Here is a 14,471-nt window from a genome sequence, read left to right on the forward strand (position 1 = left end):
TTGTTTACATTTCAAAACCCATCTAATGATTATTAAACTCCTTCCTTATTTAACCATTCATGCACTACACAAAACCCAGAAACTTTCTTTTTGTTTTATCTTTACATATCTCACAGTTGTTGCTTTCAAAGTGGTAACAAGTTTTCCAGTTACATAAAAAGGGATGATCTTTATTAGAGCTGTGAAAAAGCTTGCCTGCCCTCTGTTCAAAACCAGAAAATGACAGATCACTTCCTCTGAGGAATATTTTTCATAAGAGATACTTCATCTAAAAATCAAGCAAAAAAACATATATTTGTGCAACTTTAGACATGGACCTCTCCAGTATGGAAAATATCACTCCACACTTATGTGCTGCAAAGTCAAAGTAATAAATGTCAGGTTTTTTAGAAGTCACGATTGATTTAAGTACAGACTATGCTGGTTTAGATCAAAGATCCATTTAGCCAAATATTCTGTCTCTGACAGTGGTCAGAAGCAGGGTAGTTCTGAGATACTGCTGGGGAACTTGTCCTGCTTCCAACCATCTCAAGTTTAAGGCTTATTTAGTCAGAAAGTTCATTTGGCCTGTTGTGTTTAATGCTCTTTGGTGTATTTTTCTTCTGTGAATAGATCTAGCTGCTTTGAACCTGTTCATGCTTTTGATCTGTATGATGTCTGTGGCAATACATTCCTCAATTTAATTACTTATTTTAAATCTGCTGTGTTGCAGTTTCATTTTATACCTGCAAGTCCTTGCCTTACGAAAAAATAGTGGGTAACATCTGAGCTTACATTCTGTTGAAGACATTTTGTTCGGATATAATTTGCAGGCTTATTCTGTTCTCTATTTATGTTCAACTTCACCTTCCATATGAAATGTCCATATCCAGCATCTCTAATCGCATCCTGCCTCTAATGTCTGCATTGTGAATCATGAACAAACTTTGGAAGTGGTGAGACATGAGGGATCTGTTCTTTCACTGGACAGCCAGAGGGAGTTGATGGCCCATTCTCACTGAAAGCCCACTTGAAAGTGGTCTGCTCCTTTTGTCATCGTATTTAGATAGAGGGTATCATAAAAATAAGGGAAGCAATTCTTAACCACCTCTTAACCACTCCTGTGTTCTGATACAGAAGCAGTTGTAGACTGAGCTGTGGTGCTTGACTGGTGAGTGAGCTACACTGTTTTTCCAGAGATAGAGAATGCCCAAAATATTACTTGGCTTACTGTGAATGCATTGTACAGTGCATCTCTGAAGATCGATTCCCTGAAGTGCTGTATTTACTGTGTATGCCTGTGTTTTCTGCCTTAAACAGGAAAAGGGGAACAAGGAGCAGGATGCTGCTACCAGAGCATGTCATCCAGCCCCTACCTAGCACTCTCTGTCTTCAGGAGCCCCTCATACCTGGACAAGAAATGTGATGTAAGCCAGAGAAATTGTTTTGACAGTGGAAACCTGGCTTTTGACTTTCCCAGAGTGTCCTACATCCCTCCCCTGTCGCATCATATACATGTGGTCCCTTCATGTGACAAAAGAGGGCTTGGGAAAGGCAGTGCTCCAGCTAGGTTTTTTTCTTGCTGCCAGAAAAATTCTTTGCAGCCTGCTCTCTCTTGTCTGGATCAGAGGAGCCCCTAGAAGAAGGGGCAGCCAGGAAGGATCCTCAGGCTGGATGAATCACCTTGCTGGATCCTTTGAGGCTCAAATAGTACTATTGGAAAGAGGAGGGTTTTGTTAGCTTTGAGTGAGGCTTAGTGATTGCTTCTAGACTTGAAACATTCTGCAAATCAGTCTTTAAAGTGATGTTAAGTTGATGACATTTTTATGTATAGAAAAGCAATTATATGTAATGTTGAGGTTTTAGAAGAATTAAGTTGTTTTGTTTCTCTTTGGAGATCTGATCATTTTGAGTCTTTGGAAAAAAGATAAATAGAATATGTAGATTGAGTAGAATGTTCAACTGGTCTTTCAGACAATTTGGCATTGATCCCGCAAACACCTAACCACACGCTTAACTTCAAGCCTTTTTTTACGTTGTTAGAACTACTAAACACTGTACTCAGAGTTCTGAGCTGTAGTTTGCAGTAGCAGAGCATTTGAATACAATTTGTTTGTTTAAAATGTGCATTATATAGACTGCAGAGCAGACTCAGTTGGGAATAATGTTGCCATTTTGTAATAGGGAAGGATGCTAAAATCTAAAAATGTCTAGGCCAGCTAACTTTATGAAATATTTTTGGCAAGATTGTCTGTTTTTGAATCTGGCTTTTCAATGTAATTACAAATAAGGAAAAGTTGACTAGTTTTATTTAAGGCTGCTTCTATGATAGAATTTACTATTTGGTATAGACAGGTGATATGGCAGGTCAGAAAAGGATACTGTACGTCTGTGGTGACTATATTTTACAGTGTCTGATAGGTTTTTATGGAAGCCATTTGGTGATCTCATCAACAACAAGTCTATTGTTCATTACTATCAGATTCAGTGTGTTTGTGATTAAATCAGCAGAATGGAGAACATGAAGGGAGTGCTGTTCACTTTGCAATCATTTCCATCTGTTATAAATTTTTATCAGATGTTGGGAAGCAGCAGGCAAAACTCAGAGCAAGTGTTTTATCCAATTTCCAAGAAACAGTGACATACAATTGGCATATCACTTAGTCTCTTAGTTTAATCTGTCCATTTAGATATTTAAAATGTTCTATGGTATACCAATATTAATAGAATATATGGAAAGCTATTTCCATTGTTAGATTATTTTCTTTTGAAGGCTGTGATGCTGATAAAAATACTTTGGTGTTTAGTAATCATGAGCACTGATGACATTTTTCATAAAATGGAGAGTCAGAGTGAGACTTGGAGAGGAAAATCTTCATTAGGCATATACTGCTGTCCTAAGTGGTTTTGCCTCCATTGATGATGTAGGAGTCTGCAAGTGGAATTGGCTGGCCAGTGGCCAGTACCATTTGCCTCAGTGAAGTGGGAGAGGAATGCATCAGCCATACACATAAGGATATTTAAAATTAGGTGGTTCAAAGGAATGAAGTCTTCTATTTCTTCTGAAATTCATTTTTAGCATTAAGTGTTCTAAATACATGTTCCTGGTTTTCATGTAGATTTTTCATGGTGGGTATAATCTTTGTCATCCTTTCTGGAGTTCTGTATTACTGTGTTGTCCATTTTGACATGGCATATCCAGTTTTGCTTACAGTATTCTAAATTGAGCAATATTGTCTGTCTCTTTTAGTGCCACTGTAATACTTTTTGTATTATTCTCCTTAATAAATGTACATTTTATATTACTGTTTTCCACAACTACATAGAAGTAGAGGTCTTCATTGAGCTGTCATTAGTAAAGTTTGGAGTCTTTTCATTAATTCGTTCTGTTACTTCAGAGCTGTGTAAGGCATACCAGGGCTTTCCTCTGCAGAATCTCCTTAAATTTTTTAAGAGAACTTAATCAGAATTTCTGAGAACCTGACTGTGGCCATTTGTTCCGTTCTCCATTCTTGAGTTAAAACTATGAGAAATCACCATATTTTGTCTGGGCTTAGCTGAGCTCCTGATTTTGGATCTTCCAGAAATGTTACCATCATGTACCTGAATCAGTTTTTTCAGAGTATTTAACTTGGAGTATTAAATTGGCCATACTGAAAGGTAATTGCTTATTCTTGTCTCTGTTTGGCTAATCCTTTTCACTGTGTGCTTTGTTTTGGATCCATTTCTCACCATTTGCTTTCTCATTTTTTAAAATGCTCGTTGTGAAGGCTTTTTTGAATATCTAAAGCTGTTCATTTTGTCCACTACTCTCTTCATCTACACCTTCACCAACATATTGGAATGAACCTACTAGATTTGTAATGAGACAACACAGAGACTCACTCTTCAAGATAGTGTTTATTTATCAGTTAAAGCTACTCACCAGAAGCTGCAGTGAGGTTTACTGTGCTTTGCTTGGTCATCCCTTTTGTTCTAAAGGTACGGTGTTTGTTACTATCTGGCCATCTGATACAATATTGTTTCTTAACGTGAGTTAGAGGAACAGCCAGTCCTGAGTTCCTTTCAGAGGATATATTCCAGAGTTTTAAGTGAACCAACTTAATTGGTTGACACCTCTGTCTCTGGACATGTCCAAATCAGATCAGGTTCTTAGAAACTTATCTCCCTAGCATCTTCTTTTGAGAAAGCTGATACAAATCAATCATTTATCTTATCACAATGGTTTTGTTTTACTTTATTATTTCCTTTAATCCCATGTGACCTAGAGACCTCTCCTTTCTTTTAGGTTTTCTTGTTTTAGTTAGTTCAGTCATTTTAGCATTAATACCTTCACCTGTTTCCTCTTTAAAACTCATCATAGCCCTTTCTATACATCTTTCAACACGACCTTTTACAGTTTATTCTGACAGCCCTACCTTTAGGTTTACAGATACAAAATTATTTGGTTTGAATAACCTCTCAGACCTTGTTGATTAGTCACACTGTTTAATTCCTTGCCTTTCTAGTCCCTTTTTTTGTGATATTTGCATTGCATCTGATTCTTTTTTTTTTTGTTCTACAGAAAGCATCCATGTTACTTCTAAAGCAGTTAGTACTTTTGTCTAAGGCATTAGAACTTGTCAGGCTCATATGGTGAAACCACTTTTCTGAATTTTCAAAATGACTTATGGATTTTTTTTTACTTCCTCCAGGATGGTAGAACAATATAAATCAATGTTCTAGATTTGAAAGTAAGAATAAATAAAGGCGACAATTAAGGGTTAATAGAAAAATATGTTGAATTGGTTTGCTAAAAGAGATTCTGCTAAACTAACCTGTCTTTATGTCTTTTCTGAGCAAAAGTAACCTTTTTTCTAGGCTAAATGTATATGACAAAACTTAGTCTGGATTAATTTGGAGGAAATGGTTAAAATGAGAGAGAGGGAAATATAGAACAAGAACTGTAAAAGAGGTAGGAAGTTGGTTAATTGAGAACATAAATTATGTTGAAAGAGCAGCTGCTTTGGGTCAAATTTATTAGGATAGTTCTTATTTCAGGTTTTCAGTAATATTTAAATACGATAAAAACTCCCGAGGTTTGTTAAAAAGAGCTTGTAGATAGTACAGAGTTGGAAAGTCATGTTAATGTGATAGGAATAACTTAGGTAGGAATATCCTAACAGAAAATTGTATGATCTCAAAAGCTTGAATGATAGAAATAGGGTGAAACTTAACAGTCATAGGATCATGGAGTAAGGAACTAAAACAAGAATTCATACTGCAAGCCATCATGCAGAAGTGACACAGGAGGAAGAAAACCTCTTAATTACAACAGCTGGGAATGACCAACGTGATATGCTATTACAAAAAAAGAAAAAAGGCAAATGCATTTCTGTCAAGTGTTAAGCTAGGCATTTGCAGTCCAGATAGATATACCATTGATCTGGATGAGAGAAGCTGGCAGTCTCCTCCATTTTTTGTTTATTTGTTTTAGTTTAACAGTGTTGCCTATCTTACATCAGCCAAAGTTAGGTTCTTCTCTTACATTGGGAAAATTTAGGTTCTCCTAACTGTTCCAGAATCTGCTGTGAACATAGAAGTACAGATAGTGCATAAAATCAGCCGTAAGCTAAAGCTGTGATATATGCTTCTATATATGCCCTAATGCATACATCTGCAGTTTCTGGCAGTGTAACTGGTGGCTGAACAATGTAAGCGAAGCAGGTTTGTAAGGAAAGCTAATACCTTTTATTAAGCAAACTGTGGAAGAAAAATAAACTAGCTGAAGAAGAGCTCATGTGCCCTGAAATCTGTGGGGTTTTTTTCACTCTCCGTCTTAGTTGCCATAATGAAATATATTGCTTCTCCCTTTATATCTTTCTTCTTGTTGCACGAGTTTATACTTCATGCTCAGTCTGTGGGCCCTGCTGTTTTGCTAAGCTTCTTCCAGCAGAGTAAAATGGTAACATTCTTCCATCAGTCTCAGCCTTTGAAAATTCATTGCGTAGTACTGAGACTGCTGACATACAGTATAGTCCAGTATGCATAATTACATCAAAATAGAGTGCCAATTATCTGATGCTTTAATTATGTGATCTGCTTACTTACACTCGAGTTTATGGAAATGGAATGACAGTAATGGTTGTCCACGTAGTCTTTAATAAACATGCCAGTCTTATTTGATTTCAGCATCGAAATCATTCAGTAGTCCTAGATAAAATATATAAATACTGGCAATTCAACCATAAAGTCTTTCAGTGCAGAGGTTTCTTAAACAAGGAGTTACAGTACTAGTAATATAACTGTAATATACCAAGTACTGTCAAAGTCAAAAACAGCATTAACTGTTAGCATTAGCATTAGCACAGCTGTCCATACAGGGCCCAGGAACTATATTAAAATATTTAATTTACAAGTTTCTAATGTCAAGACCTGCTGAATATGTCTTCCACCATTTTTATATCATAATTTTATTTGAGATACCACTGTGTTGTACCATTTGCAGAAGATAGACAGACGTATGTCTGACTCCTACAGCAAAACCAGACTGCGAAAAAGACTCAGTGCATATTCCAAACCCATGATTTTTGTTCTCATTTTTACAGTTGTAAAGTTCTTGCAGTGCCAGAGATGAACAGTAATGTAATGCAGACACAGATAAGACTCTTGAACCCTAGAAGAGTCTTAGATCTATATGCCAAATGGGGGAATTTGCTATCCATTCCAAAAATTGTATGTTCTGCAGGTAGCCCAGGGACAGAAGGGGGAATATCAGAAAAGGCTTCAAAACTGAATTGCAGAGCAGACATTTCCCTTGATTCTTTCACACATTCTGCAAATCAGTTAGTTGTACAAACATGACTATTATATTGTTTTGTTTTATCATTAGAGTCCTCTATTTGGAAATACTATTCATATTTTAACTTAGAATTGGAATTCTCAGACCGAATATTATGCATTTCTCAAGAGTATCTAGCAGAAACCAAAAACTATCACCTGAATAGGGATTCTTCCTCATTGTCCCTGATATTATTAAGGTGTCCACTTGTCAGTTCTAGAATGATCTTTCTGTATAAATCATAGGTGCTAATGATAATGGTAATACTAATGATAATAGACATTGAAAATTATCATTAATAAATTTAAGAAAGAATATGGAATGTGCTTTTTACGGAATTAATATATTTGTGAAAAGAAATGTGACTACCTGTAATAGGAAGGGATTGAATCCATGACTTTTTTCGAGGCTATTGGCTTACATTATGAAGGGATACTACTGTACTACAGCTTGATTTTCATTTAGTGTATCTAAACTAAATTAGAATCTTCTATTCTCTATGAAATTAACATAAGCAGTGTTAAAGTACTTCAGTATTCATTTTATTTTATTAAGATGTTGAAGGATGCTGCTCATAGAAAAATTAAGCTTATGTAACAATCTTGACATGCTTCTATTTATAACATTTTGAAATTACTTTGTAAAATGAATGAGAGTATATCTTTTTTTTCCTCTTGTTCTGATGTATTTACTTTGAACAACACTTACTAAGTATTGTTACCATTTAAGGATAGCGAGTTAGTAATTTTCCTCTGATGCTGCTGAATGAGAAGACAGCAAAAGCAATGATAATGACTTTTTTTAAAAAATAAAAACAATATTACTGTAATACCATAAAAAGAGGAATGGAAATAACATACCATGCCATCATAGCCATTAATGTAATACTCATTATTACAGAGAACAGCACCTCCCTGGATTAATTCTCGTCTCAACTACAGCATACCTTTTAGAAAAACACCAGGTCCAGTGGTGCAGAATACACCAGTTGTTCAGTCACTGAATAGTTCCTCCATTATAAATTCACATTTATCTGAGTGAATCCTCTGACTGTGAGGCTACCTGTATAGTTTTGGCACCACCTATGTACTTTAAATTTGAAAGAATGTGGCCTTGTTTAATGTTATTTGTACCAGGATCAGTGAATGACTGTGTGGTACGGTAACCTTAAGCAGTTTGGATCCTTGCAGGGACTTAGGTGGAGTTTAGATGGGGAGTGGTGAGTACTCTGAATTGTAATGAAGTTTAGACTAGAGTTGGGATAAATTTGGAAATGCATAGAAGGCAAAGTTTTCGGGCATTTTGTGATCAAAATATAGGCATCATATTATTTTTAGCATCTACTGAGCTTTGTCATCACTGGACGGGGAATATCTAAAATACAGTTTTGAATACACAAAGCCACCTTTTCCCTTAATCACAGTTGACTAAGTTACTGTGCCTCTCTAGGTCTTATTTGTGTCTGTGTATCATATATATTTTATTGGTAACAGGTTTTATATGCTTAAATACAGCCAGTTATGGTTTATATACATGTGTGCATGAGCATACAAGTACAGAGATATATGTATATGGAGGGAAAGGGGTGGTGTTTTGTTTGTGCATAGCAAGTATAATCATATAGTCACTTACACCAAAGTCACAATTAGTGTTTATTTCTGCAATCAGTTCTCTTTTCTTCTACCAAAGTGAAGTTGAATGTAGAACTTCTTTCTGAATTAAGAAGTTACTTTGTAAATTCAGAAGACACTTAGAAGTATGCAGTTATTACTTGCAGCAAGACACCTTCAGCACATAGCACTTAGAGAAGTTTATTAATTTAATGTAGAATATTTGTCTAAATTTCCAATTTATTTTATTCCTTATTAACTAGGTGTTAATTCCTGATTTAAAATACAGAAGAAAAATAAAACAGATTTATTAGAAAGCTGAAGCATGGAATATACAATGTTATAAAGGTAAATGCAGAAAACCCTACTATTAGGATTAAAGTATATTGAAATATAAAGGTTTAATACTGGTACAGCTAAAAGCTAAGAGATGAAAGATCTCCTGTAGTAAACAAGCACTACAAGTTGGTTTTGCAGGCACTTTAACCAAGCAAAAAACCAACCGAGCTTGAATCAGTAAAATGTCTATGGTACTGAAACTCCGTACCATAGCAATAATGTTATAAGTTTTTGGATCTCTGCTTGCTCACAGCATATCAGCTAAGGGTACAGTGAAGCAAATGTGTGCTTGGTCACTTGTGGGTTAGATCCCTAGTGACAGAACCAAAATAAGAGTTATGTTATTAACCTTTAGTCTTGTGTTCAAGCCATTGCTTCCCATTGCATTTCATAGGGATGGAATCTTGATTTGCTAAAGTCTGCTTTCTTTCAGATTCAGTAGGAGGATTAAGGTCAGATTGTCTGTGGAGCCTGTCCAGCTGTATGGATGTCTCTAGGCCCCTAGGGTATTCTAACTTTATATGACTTGTGACATTAATCTCTGAAACAGCCTTAGACTTGGAGTCAAGGAATTTTTGCAGCTTATGTGTTGAAACAATCAATGAAAATCTTTTAAACTTGGAATCATAAAAAATAGAGGAAGATTTTCCAGACCAATACTTCTGCATGTCTGAGGCCTGCTTTACCATGAAGTACATAAAACTGAAAATAAATCATGAAGGTACTTCTGCTACATTTAATTTAAGAAAAGGTGCTTCTCAGTCATTAGGTGCAAGCTGAATTGTTTGAGATGCGTTGATTCACTTTGTTGCTGGCTTAGATATTAGTAGTCGAATAGTATTCATGATTGAATCATAGATTTATAGAATGGTTAGGATTGGAATGGCCATTAAAGGCCATCTAGTCCACTCCTCTGGAATGAGCAGGGACATCTTCAGCTAGATCAGGTTGCTCAGAGCCCCATCCATCCTGACCTTGAATGTTTCCAGGGATGGGGCATCTACCTCCTCTCTGGGCAACCTGTGCCAGTGTTTCACCACCCTCATCATCGTAAAAAGTTTCTTCCTTATATATGATCTGAATCTACTCTCTTTTAGTTTAAAGCCATTACCTCTTGTCCTGTCACAACAGGCCAGAAAGTCTGTCCCCGCCTTTCCTACAGTCCACCTTTAAATATTGAAAGGCCACAATAAGGTCTCCCCAGAGCCTTCTCTTCTCCAGGCTGAACAACCCCAACTCTCTCAGCCTGTCCTCATAGCAGAGGTGCTCCAGCCCTCAGATCATTTTTGTGGCCTCCTCTGGACCCGCTCCAACAGGGCCATGTCTTTCCTGTGCTGGGGACTCCAGAGCTGGACGCAGCACTGCAGGTGGGGTTTCACCAGAGTGGAGTAGAGGGGCAGAATCACCTCCCTCGACCTGCTGGCCATGCTGCTTTTGATGCAGCCCAGGATATGTTTGCCTTTCTGGGCTGCAAGTGCATATTGCTGGTACATCTCCAGCTTTTCATCCACCAGTATCCCCAAGTCCATTTCCACAGGGCTGCTCTCTATCCCTCCATCCCCCAGCTGGTGTCGATCCTGATGGTTGCCCCAGCCCAGGTGCAAGACCTTGCACTTGGCTGTGTTGAACCTCCTGAGGTTCACGTGTGCCCACTTCTGGAGCTTGTCCAGGCCCTTCTGGATGGCATCCCATTCCTCAGGTGCATCAGCTGCACCGCTGAGCTTGGTGTCATCTGCAGGCTTGCTGAGGGTGCACTCGATCCCACTCTCTATGTCATTGATGAAGATATCAAACAGCACTGGTCCCAATATGAACCCCTGGGGGGCACCACTTGTCACAGATCTCCATCTAGTCATTGAGCCGTTGACCACTACTCTCTGTGCAACATTTCATTTAATTTGTATAACTGAATTGGAAAATTAATGACAGAATGGAGTGTTAACAAAATATAAGAATTGTTCAGGGATATCCAAATTGGATGTGGAATAAAGTCACACTGGGAAGGAAACATTCTGGTTTAAAAGAAATATTAAAAAGAAAATGTGAAAAAGAAAACGGATATGGCTAAGAAAGTGTCAAATCAAAATACAGATACCAACAAAAAAGGCCAAAAATGTCAATGAAATATTGATGACATTACCATGATGCTTAAGGTAAGCAAGGAAGCATTTCTTGAACAGTTTAGATTAAAAAGGAGGGGGGAAAGGAAGGGGAAAGAAGCCCTGAGGTAGGTTATATATTAAGTCATCTGCTATCTTAAGATGGTAAAATCATTATATAGAAAATAAAAAATTATTCCACAGATATTTATATTCTGTGTGTGGAAGAGTGGAATAAAAAGTTCACATCGATTAAAAGGTAGGAAGTTGGGCAGCATCTTTTAAGATTAAGCATTTTTAGATAACAGCCCTAACTAACTTAAGTGTAAGAGCTTTTGTGAAACTGCAATGCTTTCTGGACTACTACTGTTCATTTTTAATAACAATTGGAAAACTATGAGAATTCCAAAAAATAGAACTACTATGTCAGAGTCTAATCATGGCAAAAGGTGCAATGTAGAGAAATGAAGACAGATTAGCCTTGCTTCACTCCAGAAAAAAATAGACTAAAGTTGTAACTAATGCTGGTTGATGTGAATTTGAAGGTAGAAGATAACTATGTTGCCTTTTGGGGAAACTAGAGGGAGGGGATCATACAGGTTTAAAAAGGGTTGACTTTTTTGATTTCTAAAATAACTTGAGTTGGTACAGTGTTTATAGTACAGGTAAAATTGTATCACACATTCGTTTAGAAGTCTTTATAAGACAAGGATAAGGTACAGACCATTATAAATAATTTGAATTGAATAACCAAAGTGGCCACAATGCAATTAAAAAAAACGTGTATTACAACTAAATACCAGGTTATACAATTGGAAATAAGAAATGCAGGTTGTAGCTGCAGGATAGTGCAACTGCTGAATGACGGAAAGAAGTGACTAAGAGGTGGTTTTAGTGTTGTGGAAAATAATGTGAGTGCTTAGTGCAATGATGACCACCTGTTCCTTGGTGAGTTGAAACTAAGGTGCCAAGTACACTGTCAGCAGAACCCTACAGGAATGCTGGAACCCATCAGTATGTCTGATTGTGAAGTCCACGTTCAAAAGGATTGTGGAAATCCTGCAGAGAGTTCTGTATTAGACAGAAATGATTAAAGCTAGGAGAACATCCTTTCCTTTAAAAAGAACTCTTTAAAAAGTATAAATTACTTAGTCTGCTACAGAGGAGCCTGAGTGTGACCAAGATAACAATGTAAAGGTGCTTGTTGATCATGCATTCAAATATTTTACTGAAAGCTGATGCCTTCACTATGAACGGTGTCTTCAGGGTGTAACTAGATTTTGGTCTGAAGTTACCCAAATTGTTGTAGCACCTAGATCCTGGAGTTCCCATCAGTTGTACCAAACTGATGCAAGTCTTATGAAACCAAGTCACAGTTGAATGAGAAATTCAAAGGGATTCCTAGACTTGATATCACTAGAAATTTTCTAGATAAAACAATTTGTTTTATTCTGAGGAAGTAATCTGAAAATTCTGGATTTACACATTTTGCTCTGAAACTGTTTGGCTAGACTTTTTTCAATTTTCTGTAGAATGAATAGTCTGATTTCACTCAACTCTGGTGTAAGTAGGAAAAATGAATAATTCTTTCGATATTTCTATTTCATTCTACTTTTAGACTTCAATGGGCAAGTTTGGGGTTTTCTTTTTTCTCATAGTGCTTCTTGGAGCTAAGTCTCCTAGAGAGTTTTGGCAATGTTACTTATAGAAAAAGAATATGATCTATAATTCTTGTCTTCGGAAACATTCAAGATGTAATTTATTCTATGCATGCATGCGTATACACACACACATACACAGAGTTACTTCTTTGCTTGAGGTTGAATACAGAACAGATGGTTGAGACAGTTATCACCGTTGTGCTTGGCCCTAGAATATATAAGCCTGTTGGTAAAGTTGTTTAACAGCTGTTATCTTTCAGGATGTTCCAACTTCAGTCAGAAAAAGATACTGAGGGTTATGTAGTTAAAAGATTGTAGTAATTATAGAAAAATAATTAGGCTAAACTACTTCAGATAAAAGGTTAAAAGCTGTTGTTTGTGTGTAAGCTAGTGCTAACCATTATTTGAAAAGTTATGGCTTTCATTTACTATAAAATGTAGCTTACTTTCAAAAGCTATAAAGAGATAAAATGACTGGTAGTAGGAAATTCAGTCCATGTTGTCTAGTTTAGAAGGAATTTCTGCCAGGTGGAATCCAGCTTGGTACTTAGGCAATTTCACTGAAATGGTCTTCACAAACTGTGGAGCTTAGCACTCATATTCTGTTTTCAAAATATGAAATTCAGGAATGAAATACTTTTTGGTTTTGTATGCAACACTGGCAGTGCCATTTCAGGAAGAGAAAAAGCAGCTGCGTGTTACTTGTTTGTTTTCCATTTGTGAATTTTGACCCTGCAAAATGGTGGTAAGTAGACAGGGGAGGAGATTACACCTGATCTGGAAGTGCCTCTCTGTGTTGAGGGAGGGAGGACAGCTTCCAGGCTGTAGGAAGTGGCAAGAGGAGGAAGAAGCAGAACGCAAGAGAAGAGGAGAGCCTGCAGCATAGCAGCAGGCCCAAGAGAGCAGTGAGACAAGCATGGAACAGACAGAGCTATGCCTCTGTAGTGACAGAAACTTTCCAGGGACAGGTGGCAACTGCATAACTGGCTACAAACCAACAGCTAAGTTATGTGAAATTTGAGTGTAAATTTACTGCATGCAAAGACTTATGCTTCAAAGGTGTAGGGGACAGGTACAGACTGATTTTGTCCCTTATTTTGATCCTGCTCTACATCACCGATGTTACATTTCCCTGGTTACAAAAAGTCAGTTATTTCTAGTTCTGTCCAGTAAATTTGGATTGTGAGTATAGCCTGGCTTTCCTATCCATCAGTTCTTGTGGCTTCATCTTTAGCATACAGGCTTTTCAAATTACCTTTCTCATCAGCCTAACTGGGTAAAGTGAGCCTAGGAATAAAAAAATGAAGGAAGTGTGGAGTCTATAAGAAGCCAAACAGTTTTTCCACTGGTAACCATTAGACTGGCACAAATAGGCATGAGCTGAAATTCAAGAAATCCCATTTAAATATACAAAAGAGCTTTTCTGCACTGAGGAAGTTCAGCAGTGGTTGCCTGGAGATGTTGTGGAGTCTCCATCTTTGGATATTCAAAACCAAACTGGACAGTGATCTCAGCAGCCTACTCTCTTTGGCCATGCTTTGAGCAGAGGAGCTGGATTGGCTGATCTTCAGAGGTCCCTTCCAATCCATGATGCTATGAAGACAGATATTCCATTCAATATTGGCACAATGGCTTGCAAATTTAAGTTTCTTCTTTCTAGTGTTATAACCTGATTATTTTTTTGTAAAATGAAATTAATTTTCATATGTAATAGTTTATATTACATTTTTGTCACTTCACAACTACAATGCTAGTCCATCTAAGAAATCCAGGATGCTAGATTTATTCCTTCAGTAAACGGAATTCTATAATACATGTAATATTTATTTGGCACTGCCTCTGTTTCAAATTCTCTTTGAGTAGTTCTTATGATTATATATTACAATATTAAATTAAAAATACAGATGAGGGTTCTTTCTTCTATTATTCACGTCCTTGATGTATTTCTAATGGGATCTTAAAA

General features: G+C 36.9%; 1 protein-coding gene across 1 annotated transcript in view; it reads left to right on the forward strand.

Moving 5' to 3' along the window:
* The window catches only part of CWC27 (CWC27 spliceosome associated cyclophilin), a 122,809-nt gene that overhangs the window by 69,488 nt on the left and 38,850 nt on the right, over positions 1 to 14,471 (forward strand). The window lies entirely within an intron of this gene.

This window comes from Phalacrocorax carbo, chromosome Z, assembly GCF_963921805.1.
Source record: "Phalacrocorax carbo chromosome Z, bPhaCar2.1, whole genome shotgun sequence".
Lineage (NCBI taxonomy): Eukaryota > Metazoa > Chordata > Aves > Suliformes > Phalacrocoracidae > Phalacrocorax > Phalacrocorax carbo.